Source organism: Pseudophryne corroboree, chromosome 5, assembly GCF_028390025.1.
Source record: "Pseudophryne corroboree isolate aPseCor3 chromosome 5, aPseCor3.hap2, whole genome shotgun sequence".
NCBI classification, from domain to species: Eukaryota; Metazoa; Chordata; class Amphibia; order Anura; family Myobatrachidae; genus Pseudophryne; species Pseudophryne corroboree.
In genome coordinates, this window is record NC_086448.1 from 628,125,277 (window position 1) to 628,134,100 (window position 8,824).

Below are 8,824 nucleotides of genomic sequence, written 5' to 3' on the forward strand. Positions count from 1 at the left end.
CAAATTGGATTGCCTAGCACCCAAGGGCATGAATGAATAATAAGAATTTACTTACCGATAATTCTATTTCTCGGAGTCCGTAGTGGATGCTGGGGTTCCTGAAAGGACCATGGGGAATAGCGGCTCCGCAGGAGACAGGGCACAAAAAGTAAAGCTTTAGGATCAGGTGGTGTGCACTGGCTCCTCCCCCTATGACCCTCCTCCAAGCCTCAGTTAGGATACTGTGCCCGGACGAGCGTACACAATAAGGAAGGATTTATGAATCCCGGGTAAGACTCATACCAGCCACACCAATCACACTGTAAAACCTGTGATCTGAACCCAGTTAACAGTATGATAACAGCGGAGCCTCTGAAAGATGGCTCACAACAATAATAACCCGATTTTTGTAACTATGTACAAGTATTGCAGATAATCCGCACTTGGGATGGGCGCCCAGCATCCACTACGGACTCCGAGAAATAGAATTATCGGTAAGTAAATTCTTATTTTCTCTATCGTCCTAGTGGATGCTGGGGTTCCTGAAAGGACCATGGGGATTATACCAAAGCTCCCAAACGGGCGGGAGAGTGCGGATGACTCTGCAGCACCGAATGAGAGAACTCCAGGTCCTCCTTAGCCAGGTTATCAAATTTGTAGGATTTTACAAACGTGTTTGCCCCTGACTAAATAGCCGCTCGGCAAAGTTGTAAAGCCGAGACCCCTCGGGCAGCCGCCCAAGATGAGCCCACCTTCCTTGTGGAATGGGCATTTACATATTTTGGCTGTGGCAGGCCTGCCACAGAATGTGCAAGCTGAATTGTATTACACATCCAACTAGCAAAAGTCTGCTTAGAAGCAAGAGCACCCAGTTTGTTGGGTGCATACAGGATAACAGCAAGTCAGTTTTCCTGACTCCAGCCGTCCTGGAACCTATATTTTCAGGGCCCTGACCACATCTAGCAACTTGGAGTCCTCCAAGTCCCTAGTAGGCGCAAGACACCACAATAAGCTGGTTCAGGTGAAACACTGACACCACCTTAGGGAGAGAACTGGGGACGAGTCCGCAGCTCTGCCCTGTCCGAATGGACAAACAGATATGGGCTTTTTTGAGAAAAAAACCACCAATTTGACACTCGCCTGGTCCAGGCCAGGTCCAAGAGCATGTTCACTTTTCATGTGAGATGCTTCAAATCCACAGATTTGACTGGTTTTAAACCAATGTGTTTTGAGGAATCCCAGAACTACGTTGAGATCCCACAGTGCCACTGGAGGCACAAAAGGGGGTTGTATATGCAATACTCCCTTGACAAACTTCTGGACTTCAGGAACTGAAGCCAATTCTTTCTGGAAGAAAAATCGACAGGGCCGAAATTTGAACCTTAATGGACCCCAATTTGAGGCCCATAGACACTCCTGTTTGCAGGAAATGCAGGAATCGACCGAGTTGAAATTTCTTCGTGGGGCCTTCCTGGCCTCACACCACGCAACATATTTTCGCCACATGTGGTGATAATGTTGTGCGGTCACCTCCTTTCTGGCTTTGACCAGGGTAGGAATGACCTCTTCCTGAATGCCTTTTCCCTTAGGATCCGGCGTTCCACCGCCATGCCGTCAAACGCAGCTGCGGTAAGTCTTGGAACAGACATGGTACTTGCTGAAACAAGTCCCTTCTTAGCGGCAGAGGCCATAAGTCCTCTGTGAGCATCTCTTGAAGTTCCGGGTACCAAGTCCTTCTTGGCCAATCCGGAGCCATGAGTATAGTTCTTACTCCTCTACGTCTTATAATTCTCAGTACCTTAGGTATGAAAAGCAGAGGATGGAACACATACACCGACTGGTACACCCACGGTGTTACCAGAACGTCCACAGCTATTGCCTGAGGGTCTCTTAACCTGGCGCAATACCTGTCCCGTTTTTTGTTCAGACGGGACGCCATCATGTCCACCTTTGGTAATTCCCAACGGTTTACAATCATGTGGAAAACTTCCCCATGAAGTTCCCACTCTGCCGGGTGGAGGTCGTGCCTACTGAGGAAGTCTGCTTCCCAGTTTCCATTCCCGTAATGAAACACTGCTGACAGTGCTATCACATGATTTTCCGCCCAGCGAAAAGTCCTTGCAGTTTTTGCCACTGCCCTCCTGCTTCTTGTGCCGCCCTGTCTATTTACGTGGGCGACTGCCGTGATGTTTTATCCCACTGGATCAATACCGGCTGACCTTGAAGCAGAGGTCTTGCTAAGCTTAGAGCATTATAAATTTACCCTTAGCTATATTTATGTGGAGAAAAGTCTCCAGACTTGATCACACTCCCTGGAAATTTTTTCCTTGTGTGACTGCTCCCCAGCCTCTCGGGCTGGCCTCCGTGGTCACCAACATCCAAAACTGAATGCCGAATCTGCGGCCCTCTAGAAGATGAGCACTCTGTAACCACCACAGGAGAGACACCCTTGTCCTTGGATATAGGGTTATCCGCTGATGCATCTGAAGATGCGATCCGGACCATTTGTCCAGCAGATCCCACTGAAAAGTTCTTGCATGAAATCTGCCGACTGGAATTGCTTCGAAGGAAGTCACCATTTTTTTACCATGGCCCTTGTGCAATGATGCACTGATTTTAGGAGGTTCCTGACTAGCTCGGATAACTCCCTGGCTTTCTCTTCCGGGAGAAACACCTTTTTCTGGACTGTGTCCAGAATCATCCCTAAGCACAGGAGACTTGTTGTCGGGATCAGCTGCGATTTTGGAATATTTAGAATCCACCCCTGCTGTTGTAACAGTATCCGAGATAGTGCTACTCCGACCTCCAACTGTTCCCTGGACTTTGCCCTTATCAGGAGATCGTCCAAGTAAGGGATAATTAAGACGCCTTTTCTTCGAAGAAGAACCATCATTTCGGCCATTACCTTGGTAAAGACCCGGGGTGCCGTGGACAATCCAAACGGCAGCGTCTGAAACTGATAGTGACAGTTCTGTACCACGAACCTGAGGTACCCTTAGTGATAAGGGCAAATTTGGGACATGGAGGTAAGCATCCCTGATGTCTCGGGACACCATATAGTCCCCTTCTTCCCGGTTCGTTATCACTGCTCTGAGTGACTCCATCTTGATTTGAACCTTTGTAAGTGTTCAAATTTTTTTAGATTTAGAATAGGTCTCACCTAGCCTTCTGGCTTCAGTACCACAATATAGTGTGGAATAATACCCCTTTTCTTGTTGTAGGAGGGGTAATTTAATTATCACCTGCTGGGAATACAGCTCGTGAATTGTTTCCCATACTGCCTCCTTGTCGGAGGGAGACCTTGGTAAAGCAGACTTCAGGAGCCTGCGCAGGGGAAACGTCTCGACATTCCAATCTGTACCCCTGGGATACTACTTGTAGGATCCAGGGGTCCTGTACGGTCTCAGCGTCATGCTGAGAGCTTGTCAGAAGCGGTGGAACGCTTCTGTTCCTGGGAATGGGCTGCCTGCTGCAGTCTTCTTCCCTTTCCTATATCCCTGGGCAGATATGACTCTTATAGGGACGAAAGGACTGAAGCTGAAAAGACGGTGTCTTTTTCTGCAGAGATGTGACTTAGGGTAAAAAACGGTGGATTTTCCAGCAGTTGCCGTGGCCACCAGGTCCGATGGACCGACCCCAAATAACTCCTCTTCCTTTATACGGCAATACACCTTTGTGCCGTTTGGAATCTGCATCACCTGACCACTGTCGTGTCCATAAACATCTTCTGGCAGATATGGACATCGCACTTACTCTTGATGCCAGAGTGCAAATATCCCTCTGTGCATCTCGCATATATAGAAATGCATCCTTTAAATGCTCTATAGTCAATAAAATACTGTCCCTGTCAAGGGTATCAATATTTTTAGTCAGGGAATCCGACCAAGCCACCCCAGCTCTGCACATCCAGGCTGAGGCGATCGCTGGTCGCAGTATAACACCAGTATGTGTGTATATACTTTTTATGATATTTTCCAGCCTCCTGTCAGCTGGCTCCTTGAGGACGGCCCTATCTATAGACGGTACCGCCACTTGTTCTGATAAGCGTGTGAGCGCCTTATCCACCCTAAGGGGTGTTTCCCAACGCGCCCTAACTTCTGGCGGGAAAGGGTATACCGCCCATATTTTCTATCGGGGGGAACCCACGCATCATCACACACTTCATTTAATTTATCTGATTCAGGAAAAACTACGGTAGTTTTTTCACATCCCACATAATACCCTCTTTTGTGGTACTTGTAGTATCAGAAATATGTAACACCTCCTTCATTGCCCTTAACGTGTGGCCCTAATAAGGAATACGTTTGTTTATTCACCGTCGACACTGGATTCAGTGTCCCTGTCTGTGTCTGTGTCGACCGACTAAAGTAAACGGGCGTTTTAAAACCCCTGACGGTGTTTTTGAGACGTCTGGACCGGTACTAATTGTTTGTCGGCCGTCTCATGTCGTCAACCGACCTTGCTGCGTGTTGACATTATCACGTAATTCCCTAAATAAGCCATCCATTCCGGTGTCGACTCCCTAGAGAGTGACATCACCATTACAGGCAATTGCTCCGCCTCCTCACCAACATCGTCCTCATACATGTCGACACACACGTACCGACACACAGCACACACACAGGGAATGCTCTGATAGAGGACAGGACCTACTAGCCCTTTGGAGAGACAGAGGGAGAGTTTGCCAGCACACACCAAAAACGCTATAATTATATAGGGACAACCTTATATAAGTGTTTTCCCTTATAGCATCTTTTTTATATATTTCTAACGCCAAATTAGTGCCCCCCCTCTCTGTTTTAACCCTGTTTCTGTAGTGCAGTGCAGGGGAGAGCCTGGGAGCCTTCCCTCCAGCCTTTCTGTGAGGGAAAATGGCGCTGTGTGCTGAGGAGATAGGCCCCGCCCCTTTTTCGGCGGCCTCGTCTCCCGCTCTTAACGGATTCTGGCAGGGGTTAAATATCTCCATATAGCCCCCGGAGGCTATATGTGAGGTATTTTTAGCCAAAAATAGGTTTTCATTGCCTCCCAGGGCGCCCCCCTTCCAGCACCCTGCACCCTCAGTGACTGCCGTGTGAAGTGTGCTGAGAGGAAATGGCGCACAGCTGCAGTGCTGTGCGCTACCTTAAGAAGACTGAGGAGTCTTCATGCCGCCGATTCTGGACCTTCTTCTTGTTTCAGCATCTGCAAGGGGGCCGGCGGCGAGGCTCCGGTGACCATCCAGGCTGTACCTGTGATCGTCCCTCTGGAGCTAATGTCCAGTAGCCAAAGAAGCCAATCCATCCTGCACGCAGGTGAGTTCACTTCTTCTCCCCTAAGTCCCTCGTTGCAGTGATCCTGTTGCCAGCAGGACTCACTGTAAAATAAAAAACCTAAGCTAAACTTTTCTAAGCAGCTCTTTAGGAGAGCCACCTAGATTGCACCCTTCTCGGCCGGGCACAAAAATCTAACTGAGGCTTGGAGGAGGGTCATAGGGGGAGGAGCCAGTGCACACCACCTGATCCTAAAGCTTTACTTTTTGTGCCCTGTCTCCTGCGGAGCCGCTATTCCCCATGGTCCTTTCAGGAACCCCAGCATCCACTAGGACGATAGAGAAACATAAATTACACGGCTTTTCTTTAAATAATTTTCCAATTCTCAACACACCTCCTCACTGCATAACACACATATCACCACCTTTTCCCTTCTCATAACATTTAATCACTTTCTCTTCCTTTGCATCCCTCTCCCTCACCTCCCTCCCTCTTTTCCCCATGTGTCACACCCTGCTAGTATCACCATTATCCCTCAACTTCCTTAAAATCTCGGCCTTACACACACCCACTTATTACCCTTTCTTCTCTTTACACACAGTTCCCAAACCTTAAGCATTATTCTCACTTCCACTCCCACACTTTAATTCATTTATGTAACAAATCACTTTTTATACCATCAGGTTATTCAGTCCTACCACAAACCCTCTCCCGCTCTCCCTATTGGGGACTCCGCACATCTAATCTCACAAATCAAACACGACAAGGGTTTTTTTATTTTTTCTTCATGACTTATTATAATAACAGAGCAGCAATTTTGGAAAAGCAGAATTGAGACCTCTACTTGTCTTGTTTCATACCAAGGTGAAGTGAATGGACCCCTCTCATCCCAATATTCGATGCTGATAGCAGATATGGGGAAAGCAGAGGGTTCAACCCTTCAAGTACTTTGGTACTAGCCTCTCCTTTATCTCCATTGGATAACTGTGTGATTTCCTTTCCATGTACACACTCTCTCATTCCAGCAGCCGGGCTACTCTGCAATGCTGTAGTAACAGAGGGTTCTGAGCAGCAACATTGGAAAAGCAGAAGTAGGTACCTCTATTTCTCCTATTTCAATACCGCGGTGAAGGAGGCAGACCCCTCTCATCCTGACATTCGATGCTATATGAAGATGTTTGAGACAGCAGAAGGTCTGCACCTTCCTATACCTCGGTATCTTTCCATTTCCAATCAAGGAAATTCATCTATGACGTGGTCTCTATTGATGCACTTTTTCAATTAAAGGGTATTCTTTATGGAGAAAGATACAGGTCATTTATTTCCAGCTGTGATTTGAGGACAATTATTATTATTTTTTATGCTGTACATATAATATTGATATAGGATATTCAAAATTGTGCATTAACTCCCATAGGGGGTTATTATCATCTCTTGTGGTTTGAAGCATATACAAACTCCACACTGGGATGACACTTTCACTTCTGGATACATTGGAACAAGTTTTGTGATTTGAAGCACATACAAACTCCACACTGGGATGACAATCAGTCCTTTTTGATGTGTTGCAAAGCATGTATAAACTTCACACGGTTATAAAATTCAAGCATGATCAATGTGTTGTATCATCTTCCTGCTTTCATATAAGGGATATTGATTGGTATGAAATTTGTTTTGAAATCAATGATTTATGATATTTTTCAATCCCATATCTTTAATTGATTATATTATGCATAGGAATTTTTAAACTTATTGAATCTTTTGACTCTGTGAATGATGTTGTGAGGCACGTGGTAATTCTACACAAACAACAAAGTGCGTATCATCCTGTTGGAGCTGGGTCCCTCATAATGGAGACCTAAGTCCTATGCATAGGCTATTGGGATCGTAAACATACAGATTTCTCTTTACTTACCTGCATCCATGATATGATGTATATATATGAACTGCATATGGAAGCGTTTGGAGTTTTTGTCATCTGATGGTTAGAAGTCGCACCCAGGGAAGCCCACTCTCCTTGCTATTATGGAAATGGGTTATATACCATAGGGGAGTTTACAAATCGACTGTGGTACTCGATAAATGTGTCATCCGCAACCAATACTCTAACTAACCACTTTGTCTCTCTCCCCTCTCCCGGTTTTTAGGAGATCCAATATTTCCATTTATTTATTTATTTATCATTATTATTATTATTATTATTATTATTATTTTTATATTTTTTCAGTGTTTCCTATGTGACCCAAGCCATGAAGATCCACCACACTAATGCATACTATGGCAATAAGATGAGCTACTAACAGTGCACGAATGCATTGCAACACTTCCAGCCGTGATAAAACCTTTTTTCCGTATATCCGGCCATCTAACAACGGTTACCTAGCAACTCCAGCCTCATAGCATAAACGGATGACTTTACTTCCGACCTGACGTCCAGTTGAAACGCAAACTCCGGAACGCACGCGACCACATGACTTCCGGCCAAGAACGACACTTCCGGTCTGACGCGATCGCGGGATCCCGATATACAGAACATCTCAATGAACTATTCATACGGCAGCCACCTCCTCATGACTTTATATTTACACTTTCAGGTGTAAGAACATTCGCCAGCCTTCTGCTGTCTTTGATGTTTCCCTTTTTTTCATCAGCACAATTCCCTATTTAAAATGAGGGTGATGTCACTATGGACTTCCACCATTCGGAATCCCTAGTGATGTTAAGCCCTCCCAGTTCCCTCCCTCCTCTGCCTTAAATACAGCAGCTTTTTCCTTATGCCCTGACACAGTGAACAAGCCACCCTGGTGAAACGGTCCGTCTGTGCTCAGTGATGCTGAACTCTTTCTAGCTCAGATCACTTTTGGGACTCCCTGGTATTGTATGTGCCCATTTGGACTCCAGTTATTTAACTGATACTGATATATAATCAATATTGTTTTTTTCCATGTTTGCTATTTTTGATCCTTAATTATTGTTCTAAACCATTTTCTGGTATTTCCTTTTAAATGTAATACTTTTTTGCAGAATCCTTTCTGCATAAACAGGGTCTTATACCCATTTTGGTAAGCCTTTACCATGCAGCCTGTGTTTACTTTCCTTTTTCCAATTAATCGTTGATTTCATGATTGTTTTATTTCATAATTTACTTAATTTTTTGTTAATTTGTGATCTCACCACATTACCATTTCTTCTCCTTCTTCTAATTTTCCCACCACCCTTTTTTTTCAATAGGTAAGCCTAACCCACCTCTCTCATCCACTGTCCGCTATATATCTATATAAGACAGTGGACAGCAGAAGGCAGGGTTTCCTCCCTATTCTGAGCATATCTCACTTCTATTTTTAGTACCCTCTCATCCAGATGCGAGACCACTCTCTGCAATGCTCACAGCAACAGAGAATCTGCGCTAGAAACTGGACAGCAGAAGTACCTTGTTGCTCACTACTCATTACACTCTCTCATTTGTGTCCTAGTGTTTATTACTGCCATATTTCAGAAGCAACGCCCAATCTCATCTGACCTTGGAAGCTAAGCGCTGATAAGCCTGATCAGTACCTAGTAGGGTGACCCCTTGGGAATATCAGGTGCAGTAAGAT

At 45.5% G+C, this 8,824-nt stretch overlaps 1 pseudogene; it reads left to right on the top strand.

Moving 5' to 3' along the window:
• Positions 1-8,705: 8,705 nt before the first annotated feature.
• Positions 8,706-8,824, top strand: LOC134931428 (5S ribosomal RNA; annotated as a pseudogene).